At 44.4% G+C, this 23,936-nt stretch overlaps 1 protein-coding gene across 1 annotated transcript in view; it reads right to left on the reverse strand.

Annotated features, from left to right (window-relative positions):
• The window catches only part of LOC146864068 (prolactin receptor-like), a 620,035-nt gene that overhangs the window by 188,596 nt on the left and 407,503 nt on the right, over nucleotides 1-23,936 (reverse strand). Inside the window, exon 3 of the mRNA XM_085630985.1 lies at nucleotides 1,701-1,770. The gene's annotated coding sequence lies outside the window, so the exon portion shown is untranslated. The remainder of the gene's footprint in view (nucleotides 1-1,700; nucleotides 1,771-23,936) is intronic.

Below are 23,936 nucleotides of genomic sequence, written 5' to 3' on the forward strand. Positions count from 1 at the left end.
GAGTATTGGGTTGCTGCTGGCAGAAATAGGGATTGGTTGGTTGTAGTTGGTGTGTACTCAATCCTTCTGATCTGTAAAATCTGCTGGTCGGGAAGCATCAAGAAAAGCCACTGTTTAATTAGCAAGCGGCAGCTATTTTAGGGTCAGGCACTGTTTTCCATTTTGTCAATAAACAGTTGTGGTTTTAAGCGCTCAGGTAGATCTTAGCATGTTGGGTGAATCAACTATAATAGCACATTAGTTGTGTAATACATGTTCTTAAAACCCGTACTTTAGTTTCAGTTTGCAACTCGTGAGGTTGCATTGCACCTCCATTTTAGGGTCAGGCACTTGGGATTATCGGTCGAGTGCCTGATCGGGATTACAAGAGCATAAGTTAGTACAAAAGGAAAATCTTTGTTGGCTTACTGTTTCCGAGTACCGGCTAGTCTCCGGTGGTCTCCGATGGCATGTAGCGTGTCATGGCTCACTGGGCACGCCTTGTCGGACCGGCACTGCCGGGGTGTGGAGTTTCTCCACAAAGTGGAAACTCATTTTTGTCATGCAGCGTTGGCAGCTAATGTTGCTGCAATGTTCAGTAATGCGTGTCTTAATAGGTCTGGTAGTCATGCCTATGTAGCAAAGTTGGCACAGAGAGTGGATAAGATAAAAGCAATATTTTGGTATTGCAATTCGTTTAAAAAAAAAAGCCCAAGTGTGGGTGTCATCAAGAATGATTACTCTTGAGGATCCTGTGAGGTGACCACTGCTTTATTAAAGTCTCCTTGGTTCCTTCAGACCCTTTTAAATCACCTCTTCACCACCCTATATCACCTCCTCACTTGCATTCATCACGCTGCTTTATGATCAGAAGATCTCTGTGAAAGAGCCCCCTAGTGAGGGGTCTGTTAGGTATTGCAATGCCGGCCAGACGAGGAGTGCCCAATGATGAAGCATAAAACCCTACCAGGTGTGTGAGGGCACTTTGATCTGATCATTCGGTTCCCCCACGATGCAACTGTTCGGACCTGCTGTTCCATCTATTAGGACCTGTCCTGTCCCTTACTTGAGGAACTGCTCACTCTGTGTTTATTATACGTTGACTTTGGAGGAGTATGGGTGCAGGACCTCTTTAAATATTAGTAAACGCCTGGAGGGCTAGAGCATTACATATTTTCCAATTCTAAATAATGCCGCTATCCCCTTTAGAGCCCACTCCAGAGCTATGTTCGCATCTCCACGTCACCCATGTCCCCGGTATGGCCAAGTACATTTTTTTTTCTTTTCTATTCTAGTTTTGGTTTTCTCTTTCACATTCCTTTTCTTCTGACATTAAGTGGAAGCAGTACTACAATACATTTTCACGGGATCTTGACTCATGGGAAAGGGGAGGGATAGGGGAGGAGGGGAGGGCTAAGTTGAGGGGAGTTGTTCGAGAATGTATTGTGCGCATCACGGTAATACATGAACATGCATGTGAAGGGGAGACTACTCGGATTATCCGACAAACTCTGTACAAGGAAATAGATATTCAACTGCTATATGCGATGGCAAGGATTGAATGTATTACCATGTTAGATGCTTAATGTCTTGAAAATCAATAAAAACAAGTTTGACAAAAAAATTAGTCCTCGTCCCTCCTCCGATTATTTATAAAAGGATACTCTAGGACTGCAAAAGTGGTGGCCACATTTAATAACCGTGCTCAATTTTCCAAGTACCTGTGATAGTCATCTGTGCTGAGGTTGGTCCAAACCTTGTCTTAACACGAGCAGAAGACCAGGTGATCACCTATAAAAGAGAGAAATATGTGGTCAATAAGACTTTTATTTATTTGCAGTGCATTTAACGCAGTCAATGTAAAGGAAGCACATATCACACACATGTCACATGTCAGTGTTTTGTCTCCTCAATCCTCAGAACACAGACCTCTCCGGTTTCCCTGATCCACACGAGAGTAAATTATCCAGTCTGCACATTTTATCTTTGTATTCTTGGACTTGTGTTTCTGGGTTCCCATTATAAAAGCAGGAATACAAGTACCTACCTGCAAAGGCGAAACATGGCCTGGATCAGCACCCATAGACCTATAGAACCCAAGACCTTTGAACGCAAAGTTGTAAATTGTATTCATATAGCGCTCACTACCTTCGAAAAGGCGTTGAGGCAGTTTGTGGTGAGTAGAATGCTATTCTGGAAACCCGGATTAATAGTTAGTAGATTAATAATAAGTGATTTCCCTTTTGTCTTTGTGCATTGGTGGTGTTAAGTTTTTCCTCTTGATTAGTAGAGTTTAAAGCAGGAATAGAAAGTCCCTTTATCCTGAGCTCCTGAGCAGCAAATGCCAAGAACTGAAAGTACTGTTTGGAGAAGAAGGTTTACCATTTTGACTTAGAAGTCACATTAAAACTAACCATCAGTAATACATTTGTTATAGTGCTTACCGGGAGACATTTGCACCTTTGCTTTTTTTTTGCAAACTCTGTCTCATTAGACAAAACATGCTGAGTTACCCAACAGAATTCAAACCAGTGAGGTAGGGTATACAGAGACTTTTAGAGTGCATACATTAACCCACCATGCTTGCTTAATGGCTTTGTTCCTGACTGATAAACTGCTAGAAACAACATGCGTACATGTAACCATGCTAGTAAATCTATGTTTCTCCTTTACTTAGCTGTGACTTTAGGTACAGGTTTAATTTCGGAAGCCATCAGAAAGCTCATATTAATTGACAGAATGCCTAAAAACAATGGCTTGTCTTTGCATGGTGATAATTACCCTGGCATCCTCATTGTATAATATTCACTGCCCATCCAGGCTGGTCCTACTCCCATGATGGAGAGGGATTGCATTAGGGTGATCACCTCAGTCCAGATCATCGGGGACGCTGTTGAATGTCTGTAGTATCTTGTATATGTAGTTATGCTTCTCCCCTGTTGCTTTGGCCCTAGCTGCTCAGCCTGTGTGAATGCACCGCGTGGAATGTTGGAGTGGTGATGATGAATGGAATGTTTGGGTGACTGTGAGGTTAAGTGTGACAGTTGGACTATGGACGAGCAGCAGGCAGGCTGCTCCTGGTGGGGCTGCTCTACATGGATTTAATAAACGTGCAACTAAGACTAAATAAATCATCTTAAACTACACTTCGGCTATCTGAATTTCATTTTTACAGTGTCCTAAACGTTTCACCTACAAATTATTGATTCAGGTGTGTTAGTGTAATCAGTTCGATGGAAGCAACATAAGACAAAACACCCAGGATGCATTCGGATATCACTGTAAAGTCCCGGATTGAAAACTGTGTCTGTAATGAGCTGAATGGTGGTGAGCCCCTTAGATTGCATATTGACAGCTTTCTCAGCTCAGCTAGTCACTGGAAGGGCCACAAGGAGCAGTGTACCTTCTGTCTGGTCATTTCTGCTCAGCAGTGCTTCATTTGTGCAGGTGGTGGATGCCGACACATTTATGGAGATCAGGAATTATTTTTCATCATCAAACTAATCCAGAGCAAGAGAGAGAAAGGCAGAAAAGAGAGAATGGAGGAGGGCGAGAAAGATAGGAAAACACCGAAAGGGAGAAAGCAAGGGCAAGATGAGATAAAGATACCATAAGTGTAGGGTAGTGGGAGGAAAGAAGCATGAGGTGGTATCAAGACTAGGCAGGCTAGTTAGTCCACTAATTTGGTACTCGGCAATACCAGTGGTGGGCCCCTAAGAAAAACCTTTGGCTCCTGTACCTACTTATGTATTTCCATATTAGGCACCAGGTGCGAAAGCACATTAATGTGGCATTTCGACCTTTACTCACCTGAGAAAGGCAGGCTCCCTAAGGATCCGACCCCTTCACCCATTCTTGCACTTTTATAATGTATCTCAGAAGAATACCAGCAAAAGGCTGACTCATTCAGGGTAATGTTTTCCATCTGCCACTTGCAGTATAATACGAAAAAGGATTATGCCATCCGTGGTGGGAGGAAGCCAACAGAAGTTTAGCCGGATACTCTGTTGGGGGAACGTTTATTATGGACCCAGTCAACTAACTTTCCTCTAAGCGGTAGCAGGAATTAGTACCTCATAAAAAGGTGATGGTTTTAAAGTGAGTAATACATCTAAAGCAAAAGTTATTTCTATATTGCTTTTTGTTATTTTTAAACCCATTTAAGTCCAGACCTCTTGTCAGGGCATCAATAACCGGGCGAAGTCCTCCTGTGGGTCCATTCCCTCTAGATAAATGTGGTAGAGGCATCATCTGCATCTCAATGATTCAGGAGCTGAACACCTCTGAATTTGTCAAAGTGGCCTAATGTAAATATTAAAGAACAGATATGAGAGTTGTGATTCATCCAACCCCGCACCCCACAATTTACACGGGTGGCAGGACTGACATCAGATCTCCCACCCTCACTTGCTGTCCACAGCCAGAAAGAATGGACCCAACCCGCCTTAAGAGGACAACAGAGACTCTAGGAGTCATAGACAGAAGATCCGACTAAAGAGCATGGGCCAGATGGTGCAAGATCTAAAACAACCAGCAGGGACAGGTGGCGCTGCAAAAGCACGACTAATAAGCATTGAGAATCCCGGGTCCTCCAGGAAGGGCTTTCACCAGGACACTAACTTTTCAATATTTTTGGGGGGCAGCTACCCTCAGCTACAGGATGATAATGTCTTCAGACCATTAGAGCGACCATTTGTCTCTTGAAAATGTGATTCGTGCTAACCTTGTGATAGTGTCGAACAGCTGTAAAATATAATTTGCCTGCCCCGCTTGTGTGGTCACTTGTCCCCACCCGCGCCATATAGATCTCTTTCAAAACGCAACATTTGCTGGATGTTCTTTAATTTTGAATAGAATATTCACACATGGGTTTGAGAAGTGAGAGGACTTGGTTGTCTGCTTGTCGGTCCTAAAAGAAGATTTAATAATATGAGATAGCTCACATGGTTTGGATAACTACATTTTATTGAACAGAAAGACCTTTCTGCATCATGATTACCTTTTTAATGTAATTTGTTGAAAGGATGAATGAATAAGTCAATAGGCAAGGATTTGTGGTAACGAATTTCTGCTTCCACACAGATATCTAAGGAAATCGCTGTTAGCTTTAGAAATAAATATTTCGCCTACTACTCAAATGACAAAATCACATCATATGGATTCCCTTGATCCCATATTATTACCATGAAAAGTTACAGCTAGTGATGCTACTTACAGTTACAACTGTATTGGAATCCTTGATAGAAAGTTATGTGTTCGACCACTCATAATTCTTTAACGAATACTCAGAGTCTAAAACCTACAAAGTGGCATTGAGCAAAAAAGAAGTAAAACATTACTAGAAGGAGATCATGCTTGCTCTGGAAATCCCAAAAACTAAGTCCAAAAAGCTAAATCTGACCTCCTGCCAAGTTCCAACATTTACGGGACGGTTCACCCGAGGAGCTCAGACTCGACCCCAACCTGCCATCCTTCCTGAAAAATCTGAAAACTCACTTAAATGAGGTTGCCTTGAGAAATTATTCTAATTTCCTACTAATATCCTCATTAGAAGGGGTCTTTAGGTCTGACTTGGAAGGAAGCAGGAGCCCTGTGCCATGTTCATGCTCTACAAATAAGTATAATGGATAAATAACCGTGACATATTACTCACAGCACTGCTGCTGACCCTTAGCTTGCTACCCCATAGCATGCCTGTTTTATAAGATTTTATGTAGGTTCTGCCCCTTTACCTGATTTCTTAGTATCATCTCGCGAATTGATACCGGATCCTGCATAATTAAACAATTGCTTCGTAGAAATAGTGCAGGGGTGACATTGCATTTCAGTGACACAGCAAACAGTCTTGGCAGTAGTTAACACAATTAAGTCCGTGTCTGAGGGACTGAGCTCCAAAAGTGAAGAGAGCTCATTGATTGCACAAAATGTTCTTGCGGAGGAGAGACCTATTTCATTGAGGACACACTAAGATGGAGTCGAGTGACACTGGTGCACTAGAGATGATGGACCAGTCACCACCTCTCTGATCGACTCCATGGGCACAAGGATCGAACGCCGGCGCACTCGGAACACAAGGAAAGAGGATGGTCCCCGGAGATACTATCGTGGACAAAACAGACGAGGTCCACGGGGGCTTATTTTAAACCAGTCCAAGAGCCAATCGTATTGTTCTGTATGCTCCATGAGCATTGAAATGCACCTAAATTAAAGTGTTTTTTAGTATTTGCTAAAAAGGTCTATCAGTATAAAAACACCCACTGAGCCAGCTGAACACATACCCCAATGGGGATAAGGTACATTTTCAAAATTATTTGGTTACAAAAGTGCATTAAGGGTACTCTCTGGCGTTCAAAGTAAGAGACTGTCAATCATTGGGGCCTGAATCAAATGCCCAGTAACCTTATTGACTTCATCCCAGGGTAGAAGGTGGCAGCCGCCCACCTTCTACCCTTGCGGAATAGCGATGAAAGTGAATAAAAACAAACACATACCCATTAATAAACAATAAAGAGAACATGACATTTCAGTGCTGATCGTATATCAGTTTACATTTGCATACCTTATGAGTTCTTCAGAAAAAAGCAAAGGTAGGTTGGGTCTGGCCGAAACGGGGAGAATCGGGGGTCAGAGGATGAAGTCTGTGCTTTCAACACATTCAAGCCGCCAGTTTTTCCTAAAAGCCTTGTGACATGGGAGCTCTACCGAGAAATGTGTGCCCTTTATGAGAGTGACTCAGATCTGCCAGGAGGTTCCCTGTGACGTAGATTCATGATGTGACTGGGTGCTGTTTACCTATGTGATTCAAGACCGCAAGCAATTCACAACCTTAAGATTGGCAGTTATCCATGCTTAGGAGCTGAGTAACATCCTAGGCGAATCATATATTACGTTTAGGGCTCCCGGTTTTATGGTATTTATTTTTATGACATTTTCATCTGTATTTACCCATATATATTTTTTGCAAATGTTTTCTGTATGTATCTATTTTTATTTTGCGTTTTCTGTATAAATGAAGCTGCAGTGGGTATTTTTCCACATATATTCGACTGATAAGTGTATAATCGCATTTGAATGTCCAAAAGGTTTCAGCAGTATACAGTGCAATAGCGTTATCTGACAACAATTGCATTGAAGAATAGCGTAAATAACTGTAGATATGCACTTAACTAAGCTTAATTAGGAAATCTATTGTCGTTTTTTATCTCCCCTACCTCTCAATCTGTACACCTACTGACCTGGCACTCATGATTGACAGTAGAAAATATCATCCAAAGAAGCCCTGTTTTCCGTATTTAAAAATAAATACAGACAGTAAAATAAATAGTTTTCTGTCTGTATTTATCTGTAAAAACGGAAAACCAGGAGCCCTAATTACGTTTTAAGCAGTGAAGAGCTCCTCTTGCACATAGAAGCAGAACATTCGGACAGGAAAGACTAGTCCCCACTAGCATCCAACTGCAACTGCATGATGGGCTGTCAATGTGGTGACAACGTTGCCCCTGCTAAATGGTAGTCAGATCCTTTACAAGCATGGACAAAGTCAATAGGTCTGGCTTTTTTGTTAGAGGATGTCTGTCATAGCTGTGCAACTTTTATGTGTCAAGATTAAATCTCATAATGAAGTAACATGTTGGGCTACAACAATGTGGAAGCTGGAAGTAGAGGCCCTTTGCTGGACAGGCGTCCCAAGCAAAGTTAAACAAACTCCCCTCAAAGAAGAGCGTTTTTGTTAGAAATGGGGGTGTCTAGTTGACAGGTTGTTACCCTGTTCAAGTAGGGACCCTTCGTCCTAGTCAGGATAAGGGGGATACACTACTAAAATAACCCCTGCTCACCCCAATGGTAGCTTCGCACGAGCAGTCAGGCTTATCTCAGAGGCAGTGTTTGAAGCATGAGCTCATAACCAACAGTAATACATTGAAAACACTACAAAAGGACACCACACCAGTTTTAGAAGAATAACCAATATTTATCTATGTAAAACAAGTCTAAAATGATAAAAATCCAACATACAATAATCAGAATATGCACATGCAAGAATACCTTAGAAATGCAGTTCCATCCGGTGCCACCGCGGTGCTAAAAAGAACCAAATTCAACAGTTTTGGTAGACTGCGTCGGTATCAGAAGACTTGTAAACACTACCTTTTGTTCCGGCCGATTGCGGCGGTCGTTGAGGCTGCGGTGTGAAGTGGAGCGATGCGGCGTGCAGTGCCCTCAGGTCACGGTACAGGCAGCGGTTCGTGGCCGTTGTCCAACGGCGTCGGTGAAACCAGGGCTGCAGGGCGGGGCGGGGCGCTGCACGTCGCGGTGCCTACAGTCACGGTCCAAGCTGCGGTGTCCAGCGGAGATGGGTGGTCGATGGGGTGGCGTTGGTGGGCTGTGGTGTGGGATTGGGTGGTGCGTCTTGTAGCTTACAGTGGAGACCCCCCGACCACGGTGCAGACCACACCAGGGATGTCATCTGGCAACAGTGTCGTCAGTGACACCAGGGCAGCGAATTGAAGGGAGGCGGTGTGGAGTGCGGTGCATGCAGTGGCTGGGCAGCAGTGGTCGTCGTCGTGGGTGAGACCAGGGTTGCGGTGTGAAATGCGGTGGTGCCCTCTGTGGTGCCTTCAAGTCATGGAACAACAAGCGGACTTGGTGACGGCGTCAAGTTGCAGTTTCTCTCAATGGCAACTGAGACACGCGGTCCCAGAGGCATACCCACAAGTCTTTGCTGTTCCTGAGACTTCTTGAACAGGGTAAAAGCTCTACCTCAAACCCTTGGGGAAACTCAAGCAAAGAAGTTGCAGAAAGTTCAGTCCAGTCTTTTCTCTGCACAAGACAGAAGTAGCCACAGCAGGCCAACATAGCAAAGCACACAGCAAAGTGGTAATTCCTCGGCAGGTTTCTGAGTCCAAAAGAGTTCTAAAATTCTGGGGGCTAGGCCAAATATTTATATCACGTTTCCCTTTGATCTCTTGTGGCAAAGAGTCTCTGTGCTTAGTCCAAACCAGTTCTGTCCTCTCTGGCCCAGCTTACTGGCAGGAGGTGGAGACACCAAAGCAGATCAGGGCCATGTGGGTGCAAGTAAATCTCCTCCCACTACTCTAATTGAAGGCCCTGACTTCTCCAGGAGGGGCAGGATACACCTCAAACCCCTAGTGGCTGTCTGAAGAGAATGCACATCCCCAGCCCCTGTCACTCCAAGGCCAAACAGTCAAACCACAACCCAGCAGAGGCAAATAGGATGGCTTAGCAAGAAAATACTCACTCTCTAAAAGTGGTATTTTCAAACAATTAACATCATCTTTACTAAAAGATGCATTTTTACATTCTGAGTTCAGGCATACTAAACTCAATTTCTCTATCTTGTCCCAATGGAAAGTTATACTTGTAAGATGTTGCAAAGTATATCCATTCTATCCTATGGGACATGTCACACACACCAGTACTTGTCCTACCTTTCACCTACATTGCACCCTTCCCCCTGCCCATGGGGTTACCTTGGGCATACCTGAGGGGCACCTTACATGTAAGAAAAGAGAAGGTTTGGGGCCTGGCAAGTGGTTGCACTTGCCAGATGTACATGGCGGTCACAGCTGCGCTCACACACTGCAGTGGCAGGTCTGAGAGCCCTTTGAAGAGATGATTGTGAGAGTGGCACAACCAGTGCTGCAGGCCCACTAGCAGCATTTGATTTACAGGCCCTGGGCAAACACAATTTTCATGGAGAGCATATGAACTTTAGCACTGAATAGCAGTGAAGAAAGTGTCCAGAGTTATAAAACCATTGAAAACATGGTCAAAAACATTTTTCAAAAAGTCTGGAGGTGAACCCGCTGAAAAAGCTAAGTCTAACAGTTATGAAAAAGAGTTAGAAGATGAAGTTTATATCATAATCAATGAACTTATTAGACGTAGAAAGCAAAATATTGCATATCAGATACATCTGACAGATGGTCAGTATTTTCTTTACATCTATAAGAAAACCTATGTGCATGCATGTCGTTACCTTGTCAACAAAAATATGTAAAATCCAACATATTATCAGGACAGCAGTGTAAAAAAATGGATGTGCCAGGGTGAATAGCACTGTGATTTGAAAGCATCCAAACAGTAAGTGCTTGCTCAACAATAAGCCATAAATCAGCAATTAAAATGGCATTGTGTCAGCAAAATAAATACATGAAAGGACACACTATAGCTCTCAATTAGATCCTACACGCCATGTTGCATCTGCACTCAAACAAAAGGCCTTTTCCCATCACAAACGCTAATAGCAACACAAATGGGACAATGGTAGCATTTCTTGATTGTGCCTCACTCAGTGAATTTCCAGTCTGTTGTAAGACATTTTGTTATTAGGTTTTGCCTCAGCCAACGAATATGCGGTCTGTTATAAGACATTTTGTTAACTTACAGTGCGCTTACTGCTCACCCGTTACTTACTATTGGTTGGCTGCATTGCCACTCTCATTAGCTTGCTTCTAATTCGTCAGTTTCCTTAGGCTTTCCTGCCTCTACTTGTGTTTGTCCCTCCCTTGGAGCATGGACACATTACTGGGTCCTTCCATTACTCACTTTTTGAGGTGCTACTTTTTTCTGTTTGTTTAAGAACTCTACAAGAGTGGATGTGTTTTTCAGCTGTCTCCCTCCTGTATTTCCCCACCTCCGTTTTTCTCTCCAGTCCCCTCCTGCCTAGCCTCCATGCTTTGTGTTCTCCCCTAAGCCCCTCCTGCTCACCCCAGTTGTCCATGTACTTTCCAAGCTTCTTCAGCCCACCCTCCACTGTCCGTCATCTTGTTCTAACACCTCCCGTCCTATGTAGTTCATGTGCTTGCTGCGTCCCTACCACCCACCCACTCGCCATTCTCCATATACTTGCATCAACCCCTTCCACCCACTCTCCATTGTGCATGTCCTTGCCCTAGCTCCTCACAACTACCCGCCATTGAACATATAGTCCTGAATTACTTCTCACCTGTTTAGTCCTTCACCCTCATCCTCTTCTTCCTGTTGCTTTGTCCCCCAACCCACTCACTCATTTGTTTGGGGAGTAGACTTGGAGACGAGGCAACAAAGAGCTAAAAAAAAATTTGTTTTTAGGTGGCCAGTGCTAATTTGCCTTTTGTTTAAAAAAAAGAAAATCATTAATGCTGCCCACTTCAAAGCACTTTTTAAAAATTATTTCAACTTTTTTCACTGCGCATTCCATTATACATATGTGCAAAATGAATCCCCAATACACTGCCATAGAAATTAATCAAGCAACTGATGTGACAGTTTTCAACGAAAAATAGCTAATATTTAAGAAAGGCAATTAAAGTTGTTAAAATGTGCGCAAGGTGAGTGAGTAGTCCAGGCACCATAAAAATTAGTTCCATTCTACATTAACTAATCAGCTGGATTGAGTTTGACCAACACTCGCTTTTGCCACTCAGCACACCCAGGGTTAATAAAATGGCCACTGTATGTGGACTGCTGGCTAACAGTGCTTCAAGACTGGGGAGCATCCAAGGTCTCATCAGTCTTAAAGAGATACTTTTAAAAATTAAGTTGTGTGTCATTAGCTAGTTCCACTCGAGCCACATGCCTCCCACTGTACGATTTCATATGTAGCCTGTTTTTTAGCGCAAATGCGTGGTAGAAGCAACCTTTTACTCTACCTTCACCATGTGCGACCTGCTACCCAGTGGCAGCTGGCATCTATGGAGATCGGTGAGTTCGGGCGAATATGCCTGCCTAGCGACCATCATGGAAACATAAACAACTCCATTACCGCATGTCTGTCATCCATGCAGGTCATGCAATATGGGCATCTTTTCATGGAATTCCAAAGAAACACAAGAAGCTCCAATGCAAACCTCCTATAGTTGCTTTTGATCATCTACAATGACGCTGGAATGTGAACCTCAAACTCTCATCATAAAATGACATCACCCATGCATATAGTCTGCTGTGGCCTTTTTATACCAGTCTACTGTCTGAGTGGGTTAGGTCTGGAAACGAAACCAGTGTGCTTAATGTTTCACCAGAGAAGCTGTGCATGAAAATAGATCACTGGATCAGACTTGGCCAAGCGAACGAAGACTGCCAACTTGAATAAAAAAATAATTCAGGGCAAGGATATCAAAGTCAGCTTATATTCTAGCTGTGCAGGTTTCATCAGCAATTATTGTATTTTGAGAGCCCGATTACCGATTGCAAGAATATTAGGCCTGATTTTATCAGTCCGCGCCAGCTAAAATCACTGGGGCAATGGGCCAGACACTAGGGATGAGGCAAAACCTGGCTCCCACCTGTTCCACACCAACACTGTAGGGGAGCATTAATCACTCCCACGCCTGCTCCAGTGCATGTCCCCCAACACACGCCAACTCACGCAGCAACCTATGTCACTCGCTCACACTAACCACTTAGACCAGGCGATAAATGGGAACGCAAAGGCCCTCAAAATCAGGAAAAATTCTGTTATTTTTAACCTGATAATTCTAGATTTGCATGGCTATTCCCCATTGTGGGGGCTGACATCTGTGATGGCTGTTATCTGATTGGGAGATACCGTCCAGAAAAGTTTAATCTGGCCCCAGTATCTCACCGCCACATTTCTTAGTTGGGCTTTTAAGGGTTGGTGGCAATATTCACCACTCGGTCACTCTGATACTGTCCACTTAAAACAGCCCACTATGTTTAGACAGGGGGTAAAAGATATAGCCACATTTCACCACCAGGATATGCTCCTTTCATATCTTCCCACTGACAATGTAACTTAAATACAACATCCATACAGGGGGGTGGTATTCAGATGTAGTGGTAGAAAATAGATGACAAAGAGCGGCTGAATCAAGGCTGGTATTAAATCTCTGAGGGTAAAATACATCATGATGGCTCTACAAAACACAACTGGTTCCAGGCAAGCTTAGACACAATGGACATTTCCATATCCATTAACCAAACAGTAGCCCTTATTAAACGCTGCAGACATAATCACACAGACCATACACAATGAAACACGGCAACCACAAATCTGGAGAGAGGGAAAACCTAGGATTATGCAGAAAAGAAAACCCTAGATTGCTGATACCTGCTGGTGACCACACACAGAACAGAAATGTGCTACACCAATGTTCATACCATAACCACTGGGTCCTGGCATGTAGCGTAATGGACAAGACTGAACCCTAACTGGTTATCGGAGCTGCTGCCTGCTTGCTTTGTCTTAAGTTCCAAAAAAGACACATGAATCCTTTTAACTCACAACTTCAGTGTGACTGATATCAAATGCTACATCAGGTCATCCCTGACCTGCCACACAATGTATACTTTTGTAACTTTTCTGTACCATTACTTATCAATATGAGATAAAAATGCCAAATCATTGGTCCACTGATTTATTAAATTACATCATGGGGTGCTACATGCCTGTACAGTAGTCTAGTGTCGCAAGTCACACCTTCAGCCAGGCCTGGGTTTCAGCCAACACTTTGCATGCTGGGATTGCAATCCTATTTTTAGTATGGGAGAAGTGAAAGTAAAGGCCACAGTTTAGCGTTTTTTGCTTGGGCTCCAGGATTGGTGCTGTCACACTTGATATGGGGCAAAATGCATCCACCTGTTTAGCAAAGTTTAAACAAAGGGTGTGTAAAGTTACATCTTCACTTGTGAAGTTGGGCCAAGGTGGCAAACTTCGCAGATGACAAAAACTCGGTACATTGTGTTGAAATTTCCAACTCTGCTTTGTGAAACAATATTTGAAAAAGAGGTGTTTGGTGCACAGAAGACTTAGCATTTGCAAAGCAGATACTAGTGCAATTGACCTTGAAATACACAATCTCTAGTCACAATGCACAAAAGTGCATAGTGATTAATAATGTATATTACGACTTGTAGTACAAGAACTCCAAACCCGTGTGAGTAGCAAGGGAAAGGGGACAGCCAATGGGGCATTTCTTCGACCTGCAATTTGCAGAGGAATGGACAGATGCTTACAACCTCTGTTGCGGTCGCAGAGCATTGAATGGTTAGCGCCTACTGAGGACGGATGATCCCCATTCAGAAAGTGTATGATGTCAATAGCTGACAGTGTAGTCACGTTGTGCAGCCTGTGCACATCTGAAGGTGATGACAGTAGTACCAAAGACCACTACATTCATAATGTCACATTGTTGTTGACACTGCGACCTCGGTGCCTCGCAGGGAAATTGGTAGCATTGCAAGCTCACTAGTAACTCGCAATGTGCGATAAGGATCTGTCACCAATGAAGATTCCACTCCAGCATTTGCTACTTTTTTCAAGGTGTCACAATAAGATTTTCCCTCATTAATATTCAAGAGTTGGGCCTGGTTAGTGCAGCCCACATGCTACAAAGGGAGGGACAGTGCAAATATTATACTCTAACCAGTCTCTTAAGTATCAGGCCCTTGGTGTTTTCTTTTCTCTGTTTTTTCTAATACAGGTCTACATTGCATGCCTAGGTCCCCCTTTGGAAATAAATAAATAGGGGGCGAGGCCAACCATCATGGCCGTGTGAACTTTATCCACATAGACTCCGTGCTACACCCTACGGGCCTGTAGCTTAATTCCCTCATGTTCTTCACCAAATCATTCTGCCTGCTCCGCAAGGGGCTCCATTGCTGCCTGCAGCATGCTGGGAGCCTCAATCTTTCCTGCGGCAAGTCGGAATTATGGCGGCTCCCTGAGTGACATCGTAGCTGCCACTGCAAGGTGAGAACCGGTGGATACCTCTGCAGCGTCAATAGCTCCTGCGTGACCGCGGGGAACCGGGGGGTGGCGGGGAGGAGGTGGAGCTTCACCATGGAGGCTCTGCTGGGGTTTCTGCTGCTTCCCGGGACCCTGTACGAAGGGCTGACTGACCTTAAAATGGCGCCTGCCGTGCGGCGGTTCCCGGGCTTACTGGAGACTGCAGAAGAGGCTAGCTCCTTGAAGCTGGACTGAGGTGAGCACACAACTGCCGGTATGCAGATGCAGTCCCTATTCCTACATGTTGCTTGCGATCTCCCTGCTGCAAGGCACACCGTGATCTTCTGCATGGCAGCTGATGGTGCACTATGCTCCAAGCCTCTGAATTGGAGCCTTCTTCCCTCATTTGAACAGTCGTTTTTAAAGGCCCCGATTCCACCGCCTTTGGTTTGCGGGAGCCCTATAGACTCTAGGAGATCTGGTCAGTGACCCCAATGGACAGTAGAAAGGATCTGAAACTGTGGCTGCAGCGGCCTGGGCGCCCATATGTCTTAGGCCTTTGGCCTTACATAGGCCCCTGGTTATTAAATGGGAGGCCCACACCCTCTCTACTAAGGGCCATACTACCCTCTATCCATTAGCTTTGGGGGTAAGTGTGAACTGGGAGATTGCTGTGTAGGTCTGGTGGGAACCTTTGTCTAGTTCTCATCTACACTCTGCTGAGACCTACTGATTAACTTACTCCCTGGTTACCTTTTGGTCTCCTCTGAGTACGGCTCTGGGGACTGTCACTCAACACAATCTATATAGTGCCAAAGAAACCATAAGCTAGTGGGATCTCTAATTCGGCAAAGGCTCTGAACGCTGCACCAGAAAATGGAGGAGATATGGCCTTGACAAAAGAGAACCTATTATCCTCTCTTCGAGACTTTAAGAAAGAACTTCTTGGAACCCCTGAAGGCAGATACTAATTCCCGGATATCCTCCCTGCAAACTGACCTAGACTCTGTGTGTGCCTGCACACTTGATCTCGAAACAAAACACCACAAGCACACTCAGAGGTTGGACCCATTGGAATCTGAGACAGTCCAGATAAAATCACAGCTGCAAACGGCCCTTCTCAAGAGCGAAGATCTGTGAAATCGATCCATATGTGACAACATCCGCATCCGAGGACTGGAGGGGGAGGAGGGGCCGAGGGTCCAGATCTAGAGACCTTAATTGTGGGCATGTTTTTTAAAAAACTTCTCTTTATTAACCATGTGATAGAGCATACATCAGATATCATTGTCAAACAGCAATATGTATTTAAAGTGTCATTAGTATATCGCAATACATTTATTTCATTTACTAACTCGCAATCTATTTCAGGCTGTATTGTCTGGTCTATAATATGGGGTCACTCTCGAGGTCTCCCACCCCTGTATGTAAGGGAGGGTGGGTGCATACATGTCCCCTGTAGGTATTCCATTTTCCCAAGATTTGCTCCCATTTCTTGCCCCCCCCCTGCTTTCACAGACCGCTCACTCCGCCACTATGTACCAGTCCATGTCCTTCTTCCATTCTGCTAGAGTTGGTGTAGTCGATCCCCCCATCTCCGGGCTATATTGCGCTTGGCTATCATTGTTCTCTAGTCGCCCAGATTTTCTAATTGCGACTAAGTTCTGTGGAGTCCCATATATGGAGAAGGCCCCATTTAGGCAGGGGTTGCAAATCTACCCTGCACACTTTTCGCAAGCACTGTATCACAGTTTCCCAATAGATTTTAATCTCTGGGCAGCCCCATAGTACATGAAAGAAAGATCCCACCTGCGCACATCCTCTACGACACTTGGAGGCTACTACTCTTCAAATCTCCGCTAGAGCACTGCAGGACAGATAGGACCTGTGCAATACCCTTAATGGAATTAATCAGAGTTTTGACCAAATGGCTGATTCTTTCAGTGAGGCCGTGGAAATCAACCAGTCTTCATACTCTAATACTCCTAAGCCTGTTTGCCAGCTTTCGCTGAGTTTCTTGAGGGTATCAGGAGAGTTATTAATCAATTTTTGGTAGGTAATGGAAATTGATTTGGGTCCATCTGTCCTCTAGTGGTGTTGTCTCAGGTAACACAGTTCCCCATGGTATGGCCGCTCTTAAAGTGTGTCTAATTTGAAGTTATCAAAATATTTGCATGGGTACAAGGTCGCATTCTCGTTGCAATTCTACAAATGGGACGATGACTCCTCTGTACCACAGGTTATTCACGGCAGAGATACGTATCTGATCCCATCTCTCAAAGCCTGGACTGTTACGTAGTGTTCCGAGTGCCTCAGTGTCCCAGAGTGATGTCGCCTGTGTTATTTTTGTGTACCATCCCAATCTCCTGTGTACCTGGTGCTATATTGTAAGTGTGGATTGTGGGTCCTACAGTGCGTTGATGTTAGGGGTCGGTATAGAGTGCTCGAGTGTTGTTGGCATGTTTTTGTGCCTTCTGGGGTAGAGCACGCTGAAGTGTTACTGCAGAGGGTCCACATGGTTTGTCTGCATATATCGCGGGAAGGGAAACATCCCAGATACATTCTCACCAAGTTGCAATCCTTTAAAACTAAGGATCTGATTCGTCCGGCGCCCCGGATGCAGGACCTGGTAACTTTCCAAGGTGCTATGTGCTCCCTGTTTCAAGATTTTGCTTCGGCCACCCTGGTGAGACGTCTACATTTCAAGCCAGTCACTGATCAGCTATGCAAAGAGTACGTCAGATAGCACTAGACGTACCTTTTTGACATACCCTTTGAATATAAGAACAAACAGCATCACTTCCCCAATCTAAAGGGAGCTGCACATTTATGCGTCTGGATTTGACGACATCTCAGAGATGCAAACGATTTGAGGACTCTTCTATGGTTCAAACACACCTCAAGGCTGGCGGACAATGGCAGACACAGCGTAGGGGGAAACATGCTGGCAAATGACTTGTTTTTGAAAGGGTTTGCTAATCCCTCGATCTTGAGTCTTACTGAGGATCATTAATGGATAGGTATTTGATAAATCAAGCTCGGGTAGGCTGCTCTCCATAGACTTCCTGTGTTTTTTTGGACCCCAGTGAGGTGTGAATCTGGGGAATGGTCTGAATCGGGCCTGTGTGGGGGGCTGGGAAGTGAGCCCTGTTGGCAGGATGTGAGAAAGCCTAATTTTACAGCTGAGCACTGCCACTTTTGACAAACCGAATGATCCTACAGGGTGAATTAGCGGACATGAACCAACGTTAGAATAAAACATTTTTTCGCTGTGTTGGTTACGTATTGTGCCCTATGTTAAGTTAGCATTCACTGCACCATTTTATGTTTGGCCGCCATTTTGAACCATGGTCAAAACTAATCTCTCTTTGTCCCTGCTGAAGCTTTAATAGCATTTGTTTCTCCAAGGTTGGGCCTCGCTGTACTAATGAATACACTGTTCTTATTAGCGCACACCTTTCCCACTAGAAAGAGGGCTGCTCCCACAAGTCCATCGGTGGGTGCAGGCAGAACGACTTTGGCATAGAGATAGTGTGTGCCCAGTCTCAGGATCGAAACTTACCATTCTGTACCTCCTTTGTGTAGCTGCCTCCATCTGGAATTTTTTCGTCTGGGGATGACTTCATTGGTTCTGAATCGTACATAATGTATCACCATGTTTTCTGATGTCAGTCCCTCTGCAGCAATCCTTAGAGACTGAGCTACGCTCGAGTGTACTTGACTAAATACTTGGTTTGTATTCTCTACTGTCTGACTGACTCTTCATTTGTATGGAAGGCTGAGAGGTGGTCGCGAGTGACCCATGTGACCCTAATCGGGTCACTTCCTTCACCAACCAGCACAGAGTGGTTCCAGATAGGTTGTGTTTTCTATGGGGAGCCATGGATCCCAGGTTGTTGTTATTGTTTTTTTATACTGTTGTTTTTATTTTGCAAGTCCAGGGTCACATGAGAATGGGTGGGGCATTGTAGTCGGGGAGTGAGGGGAATGGAGGGTAAGCGAGGCTTAGATGGCTATATACTACCTACATAGGATTCCCAGTGAGCCTGAGTCTAGAGCAAGGTATGCATGCCTTTAATCCCGATGGCTGTAAATGTTAGCTCCTGGAACATTAGGGGCCTTAATTCTCCAGCTAAGAGGTGAAAATTTAACAATTTTGCGCTAGGCCTGGCATTTTGATGTCCTTGCTTTAGAGGAAACCCACCTCAAACGCAGTGTTGACCACAAGTCATACCCACCGATTTACAAAAACATCGGCAAGTACCAAACATAATCGAGTGGCCCTGCTGCTTCACTCCTCCCTTAAATTCCAAATTATGGATATTAAGGCTGACACCGATGGGAGAATTCTTATGGTTAAGGGCTTTTTCAGAGGACGCAAATGTACAATTTCTACGATTTATGGCGGAAACTCAGGCTAGGTGGACTTCCTCCTAGGGAGGGGTTTTGCATTGTGGGAAATCCTAATGATGGGAGACTTCATCCTTATATGGGATTCTAGCTAAGACAGAACCCATCCCCACAGAGCACACGCGAAACCTTTACACAGTCCACAAAACGGAAGCTGCAACAGCTTGGCCTTCTTGATGCCTGCCACACACTTAATCCAATGACAAAGGATTGAACTTTTCTTTTGCACTGCCACCGCTCTTGCTCCAGGCTCGATTATATCTTCATTAGACAATCCTTGTAACATACTGTCACTGCTGCCACCATTTTAATCATCTCGATCTCCTATCATGCCACCCTCAACTGTCCAGCTCCAAGCCCTTCTTTTTACAGGTGGTTTTTCTCTTTAGTGACGAAATACGTAAAACTATGAGTGACTATTTCCAGACGAACGACCCCAGGACACAAACTACTCTACAACCTGGGATGGCTTCAAGGGAGTGTTCAGGGGGAAATGTATTTCGTTGATGTCTATTCTCACACAACAAAAAAACACTAGAGAGATTGGAGTTGGAGAAAGAGCTCCTCCAGGTCGAACGAGCCCACAGGGAGAAACCCACTTTTACTCTTCAACAAAGGGTGACAGCGTTGAGGAAGAAAATTAATGCTATATACACCAACAGGGCAGAACTTACCTTTGTCTCATGCAGAAGGGGGGAAACAAGGTAGGCACTCAGCTGGCCTAACAATTCCGGGCCCAGCAGGAGACGACTATATAGGTCCAATTTAGGGTGTAGATAGAAAAACTGGCCCACACGGAGGAGTAGAAGGCTCATGCCTTTCGTAACTTTTATAAAACTCTCTACAGGGCAGACACTGTAAATATCGTTGCACAACTGGCATACTTAGCAGAAGAGAACTTACCTAACATCTCCCCAGACAAAGACGATCTCTTGGAATACCCCATTAGTGAAGAGGAGGTTCAGAAAGCGATTGACTTTCTCAAATTACACAAATCCCCGGGGCCTGACGGGTTCACAGCACAGTTCTAAAGGACATTAATTTCAGACTTGGTGCCATGCCTGGCCAGCCTCTTTGACTACTTTCTTGAGATACTCTGTGACCCCCATCCATGGGGAGGCTCTCCTATTTGTCATTCATAAAACCGGGGAAAGATGCAAGCAAATGTTCGTCCTACCAGTTGATTGGTCTGCTTCACCTTGATGTGAAACTGTATACCAAAATATCATCTAACTGGCTGGAGAAGGTTATGCCTGAATTGATCCATCCGGATCAATCCGGCTTCATTACAGGGTGACAGACCCATGACAACCTAAGATGGGTGGTCCACCTAGTGGAGAAAGCCCACAAGAAATAAATACCTACACTAGACGCCGAGAAGGCTTTCAACCGGGTGGACTGAACCACTCCTTCACTCCAGTTTTGGGGATATGTTTTTTCAAAGATCAAAGTCAATTATGCTAACCTTTGTTCTAGGGTCTTGGTAAATGGGACTGCTTCTTCTTTTTTCACACTGGAACAGGGTACAAGACTGGGGGATCCTTTCTCCCCTCTCCGGTGTGCCCTGAGCATGGAGCCCCTAGCAACCAGAATACAGGTCTCCCCCACATCCAGGGCCTACCCTTCAGACCAGTACATCATACGATGTCCTTGTTTGTCGACGATGTCCTCTTACTTTCCCTCGAACGCCATTGATGGCCCTACAAGAGGAACATATGGCATTTGAGCCCCTAACTGGCTTTAAGGTCAATCTAAATAATCATTTCTGCTTAATCTGACGGTTCCAGCAGGAGAGATGGAGGAGTTAGCTTCCTCTCCCCCTCTTAACTGGCTAAGAAGGAATTTATGTATCTTGGCATCAAGAGCACGACTAGAGTTGGTGATCTTTAATAGGCTAACCACTCCTACAGCAATTACAGCAAGACCTCAAGAAATGGAGCCTGCTATATTTGATGTGGCTAGGATGTATTAATGCCATAAAGATGATAGTGTTACCAAAAATGTTGGATCTTTTTCAGAGTTTTCCCATTGATGTTGATTGGATTTGTTTGCTACCCTTTGATCTATGCTTACTGCTTTTAAATGGCAGAATTGTAGAGCCCGACCACCATATATATTGGTCCTTCCAAAGGAGGCAAAGGGATTACCCCTTCCAAAGTTTTCCCTTTATTATATGGTGGCACAACTACGAGTAGTGACAGAATGTTCTATAAAGGAATCCAATAAGCATTGGCTACATATAGACAGGGCGATTACCGGAAGAACGATTTGGGATGTCTTTTGGAGGCCCAAGTCAGATCTCCTGGCCAATGCTTATTTAAGCACTCCGACTAGAACTACTTTGAAGGCCTGGGGTGGGTTGACCCACTCGCACGGTCTGAAAACCTTTCCCTCCCCTTTTACCCCTATCCATTACAATAAGGCTTTTACACCAGCTTTCATTGGTGGGAACTCCTGACATTTGACAACTGCCATCGTGATTTTAACCGGCCAGCCACAGGGTTCTACCAACAAACCAAATTAAAACACTAGGTGATGCAACTGGAGATTCAGCAAGCAGCAACAAGGGATTTTCTCCCCAAAGAGAAATCTGTACGCTGTGTAGGAGGTCCAGGGGTTCCATCTTCTTTCTCTACTCACTCCTCACCTCCACGGTGGCATTCGCTGTTCCTCAACACAGGGCCCTATGGGATCAGATCCTGGTTACGACCATTGCACCGGAGCAGGGGTGGCGTCTTTCGACCAACATTCCCCATTTTAATCGATCAACTGGTCCCGGGGAAGCCCATTATATGGTCCTTTAAGACTGGAACTTACATCCCGTTAAATTGCACAAAATTTACCCGGATACTTCGGATAAGTGTTGGAGAGGTGGTGGACTTTTGGGTGACTTCTGCCACATTTGGTGAGATTGTCCCATGATACAACCTTATTGGTCTGAGATTTTATCGCAGACGAGGGAGATTTTGGGATATCCCATTCCCCACACATCAGAATTTGTCCTGCTTGGGCTACGTGACCCATCCTTTAAATATCAAACGGTGGGAGATCGATCCATTGTGTGGCTAGGCTTGGGGGCAGCTAAGATGGCACTGGCGGCAGTCAAGAAGAAACCTACAGGTCCCTCAATGTCACAGTGGCATGCTCGCCTGTGGCAGGACCTTACCATGGAAGCCCTATCTGATATTTTAACATGCCCGAAAAAGACTTATGTCTGGAGACCCCTGGTGGAGTTTCTGTCAGCCTCCCTCTCTTGTCCTTTCCCTCACGCACAAGGGCGCTCCATCTTTTCCAGACCTGAGCCTTGACATTCTTTGAAACGCCTCCAAGCCAGACCCCCCCAAGCAACTTGTTGGACTCTTCCGACGTGCCCATTTCCTCCTAGCTATCAATTTGATCACTCTGTACATACATTTAGTTTTAGTCTTGGGTATTTTTCTCCACAATTTGAGGAATCTTGGGGGAAGAGGGTAACCAGGGGCACTACTGTTGTCTATTATAGTATGCTCTATGGCGATATTGTAACCAGATATTCAATTTGCATATGTGCGTATTGACTGACCCATGTGTTTGATGCTTTGCTGAACTTTGGTGTCAATGGTTTTAATGACCTCCTTTTGCCTTGTCATTCTGTACTGTGTACGTTCTGTGCCCAAAAAATCAATAATTAAAGTTTGAGAAAAAAATATGAAAAGCCATAACAAACTTCACAAAGTTGCTGAACTCCTGTTCGTGGTGCTTCTTGGGCCAGTGTTGGTGTTGGGTACTTATGGCAAAGGAAGGGGGATAGAAGAGTCCATACAAAAATTATGAGCTGGCAGCCTGCATTTCATTTGTCCAAAGCCCAGTCTTTCATTTCTAACATGATTCACGTATCATTACTCAACTGCTCACAATGGCCTCAACAATGGGCCATATTTATTATATATCTACAAACAAATTGGCTGCAAGGTAGGGAATGCAGGCTAACAGGAAATGGTTTTCTTTTCATAAGTGTGTAAAAACCTGGGGTCCGATGTACTAAATACTGGTTGCAATGTGACTAATATTTAGTATATCATTTTACAAACCGACCCATGTAGTAATAAGTCGGCTTGTAATAATAATCCGATCTGCCTCATGAATAATAATGAGGCAGGTTGTAAATTGTGACTCACTCGGATTGGTGGCCATCATAGGGATGGTGGCCTGATAGGTTTATAAGACCACCATGGCTGTTATTTCCTTTTACTAAAGTAAACCGTGTTTTAATTCACCCTGTTTTCCTTAAAAAAAAAAATCAGTGCTGCTTTAAAAGCCACATTTAAAAAAAACTTGTTTTAATAGTTGGCAGTGGTTCGCTTCTCTGGACCATTGCCGACTCGCCAACAAACCTTTTTTTTTATATAACATCCACAGAGAGGAAGGTGTCCCAAAGGGATCCCTTTTCTTTTTCCGAATGGCTTGCGACCTCAACTTTGGAGCCAGTAATTCTTTCATGATATGCAACGACATTTCAGTTGCAAAACACTGATACATGTCACTCTGATTCAGAATTTAGAAGGGCTGCCTACAACAGGCCCCTTCCAAATGCTTTGTTGGTGTGTGGTTGCAATCATGATCAGTACAATAAAAGAACATATTCTTGGTTGTAAACTCCTAATCGGAGCATTTGAAACTATAAAAATGCTTTGTACATTTGGCCCCAGGTGCTTTGGAAACACAGACAATGAACATAAATCTGCCCCTCTCTTCTGCCAGCTGACAGTTCTCCAAGTGAGACACCAAGTGATATCTGCTGAAGTTGACTGGTTCTCACACAAGCAGAAATGGCCGTAGTCAAATGTAAAAATGAAACGAGCACATCCAGCCATATTTCGAA

Source organism: Triturus cristatus, chromosome 2_1 (genome assembly GCF_964204655.1).
Source record: "Triturus cristatus chromosome 2_1, aTriCri1.1, whole genome shotgun sequence".
In the NCBI taxonomy this organism is placed as follows: Eukaryota; Metazoa; Chordata; class Amphibia; order Caudata; family Salamandridae; genus Triturus; species Triturus cristatus.